At 34.8% G+C, this 3,166-nt stretch overlaps 1 protein-coding gene across 1 annotated transcript in view; it reads right to left on the minus strand.

Moving 5' to 3' along the window:
* Positions 1 to 3,166, minus strand: part of LOC106466454 (lipoma HMGIC fusion partner-like) — an 86,628-nt gene that overhangs the window by 81,875 nt on the left and 1,587 nt on the right. The window lies entirely within an intron of this gene.

Here is a 3,166-nt window from a genome sequence, read left to right on the forward strand (position 1 = left end):
ATTCGGTGTTTTGACGTGCTGTTATTTAGGTTTAAATGAATCACAGATTAACAGCAAGTTAGCCATAAAGAAATACTGGCATTCGAAAAAAAAATATTAAAAAAGTTTGTCAAAGTGGGATTTGAACCTTTGTATTTGCAAAATTACTTTGGATATCAGAAGTTGCCCCAGTGGCACAGCGGTATGTCTGCAGACTTACAACGCTAAAAACCGGGCTTCGATACCCGTGGTGGGCAGAGCACAGATAGCCCATTGTATAGCTTTGTGTTTAATTACAAACAAACAAGTATGCCAGAAGTTTTACGCACATACAAACGACCTCCGAAATCCAGCGTCTGTAGTTCCGTTTTGACGCTCAATTTACGGAATATAAAATGCTTTCACGTTATAAGAATCTAAGTTATTGTTTTAGTGAATGACTGTTTGCTTATCACCACGAATCACACCTAGCTCATTTGAATATAAATTGAAAGTACAGAAACGCAGGAAGCTAGTTAGAACTTAAAAATAAAATACTCACAATATTCTCTTTAAAAGCTCCAGATCATTATAACAATACAAACATAAAATAAATTATCCAATCTACGCTCCCTTTCTTCATTCTTGTTCGGATTTTTTTTTATTCTTGAAAACAGTTGTCGAAAATGTGTGTTTTATGAAATATTTTTTCCCCATCTTTTGTATTTGTTTTTTGCTCCACAGTGACTCGAGGGCTTATAGCACTAAAAATTGGATTTAGATATCAAGGTGGGAACAGCACAGATATCACATTGTGTAACTTTGCACTTAACAATAAACAAAACAAAAAAGTATTTTAGTGTATCAAGTATTCGGCCAAACCTGATGACTATTAGTGTAATGCTATAAACTGTTTTGTTTTGTTGTTGTTAAGCGCAAAGTTACACAATGGGCTATCTGTGCTGTGCCCACCACGTGTATTGAAACCATTTTTTCGTTATGAGCCTGCAGACTTACCGCCGAGCCACTAAGGGGCATGTAAAAGGAGATTTAAGACAGTCGATTTATGATTAGGGGGAGAAATATGTGAAAGAAAATTCTCATATTTGTTGCTAAGCGCTGATAAAAATACTAACCGCCGTCACTAGGTAACACATATGATGCTAAATATTAAGCTGGGACAGCAATCACTTACAAGATAATTTTTGGACAAGCTTAACGAAGCACAAAATTACCCATTTGCGTGTCTTCTAACCCCACTCTATTTATTTTTCCTTTGTTTTTATCCTTTCTGTATCGATTTGTGAGCGAACTTTCCTAAAGCAGGTGTTTCTTTTAAATACCTTCAACAACTAACTACCTGATTCTTTCCAAGTATCCGTTACAACGTATTACCTTCCAGCTGCAGTATGGAGAGTAAACACATGAAAGTCAGGATTGTGACAAACGATGCATAACATACAAACAGTGAACTATTTGTACAATAAGAGCAAAAATATAATAAAACATATTATTGGACACTCTCTCACGAAGCAAATAAATAATATCCACATAGTAAACTCCTATCCAAAAGCAGGAAAACATAAATTTGTCAACGCTCAGCTCATTATTAGTGGAATAAAGATGTATATGTTTTATTAAATCCTGCTTGTATCAAAAGAAATACAAAAGTGTGTCTATTTTCAATTTACTATTTCTAAAATAAGTATTGCACAGTCCGAGTTCAAGAAAAAATACAGGTTTGTATATCTATTTTGCTGGAACCTCACAGGTTTTTCTCTATTCTTGCTTGCTTGTTTGAAGTTAAGCACAAAGCTATACAACGGGCTATCTGTGCTCTGCCCACCACGAGTATCGAAACCCGATTTCTAGCTTTGTAAGTCCGCAGACATACCGCTGTGCCACTGGGAGGCCTTTTTCTCTATTCAACTATGAAGTTCCAAAACAGTAGATACACACGTTTGTCTACTTTTAGCTGTCATAGTGTTTTTTCCAACACAGTAAATACACAGGTTTATCCATCTAAGCTATAACCTTCCAACCAAATAAGTACACGGGTTTATCGGCATAAGCTACAGAATAAATACACTGTTTGTCTCATATGCCTCATGAATTGGATGTAATTCTGATGTGGGTAAAAATGTCAACTAATAATATATACATATACCAGTAGACTATTTCTCATCAGGGCTCTAACTGATAAACTGGATGTAAATAATCTATATACATGTGTTTCACGTTTTAATCATTTGTCCTTTTGATAATATTTATCTACACAGAAAATTCTATATGAAATTATTGAAGATACAGAAAAAGTGAGATGGAAAAAATTATTCTTTTTTAGCTTTTCTTTGTAAACGTTTTTATGAGTTAAACATTAAATTCTCGTTAGCTTTTTTTTTTCAAGTTCACTGGATAAATTTAGTTTGGTAAATTAAGTTTAACTTTTAAATAAAGTTTCAGGGGTGGAGGTAAAGGGGATTGTGGAAGCTTTGCCCACCCCAAAATTTGCCTTAGTCATAAAAACCAGTGTGTCCAACACGCTTAAAATCTACATATTTTCAGTGGTTCATAAATACAACTTTCCATACTTGGACTTGGTTATAGAAGTTACTCTAAATATTAAGCCAAAGTCATTTGCCTGGTTTTGTTTGTTTGTTAAGCACAAAGTTGCATAATGGGCTTCTGTGCTGTGCCCACTACGGGTATCAAAACCTGGTTTTTAGCGTTATAAGCCTTCAGACTTGTCGCTGAACTATTGGGGAGGGTGCTCATTTACTTGGACTCGGGATTGTAATTTTCGAAAGACCGTTTCTCTACCTTTTTATTAGTGTACTGGGGATTTGAACTAGTCATATTTGACAAATATTGTTGAAATACGATTACACTGACTTTATAATTTTCTTAAATTTGACTAAGATTAATTTTGGTTTTATGACTGAATTTCAGTGAAATTTTAGGAGCCATTGGATTGAGTCACGGTATCGAAATTTTCCATCTGATTTGTCACTTTTCAATGTTTGAAAACCCTTTCTTCTGAGGGTTTCGGAAGACCTTCACGGATGAACGTTAATTCTAATTTTTGCGAGTGGAATCGACATATTACTTTACAATCATAGCGTTTTGTTAGGACATGTGACATATTTTCTCTAAATACATAAACGTGTTTTACTTATTGGTTGGCCCGGCATGGCCAGGTGGATAAGGC

This window comes from Limulus polyphemus, unplaced genomic scaffold, assembly GCF_000517525.1.
Source record: "Limulus polyphemus unplaced genomic scaffold, Limulus_polyphemus-2.1.2 Scaffold2263, whole genome shotgun sequence".
Taxonomy (NCBI): domain Eukaryota; kingdom Metazoa; phylum Arthropoda; class Merostomata; order Xiphosura; family Limulidae; genus Limulus; species Limulus polyphemus.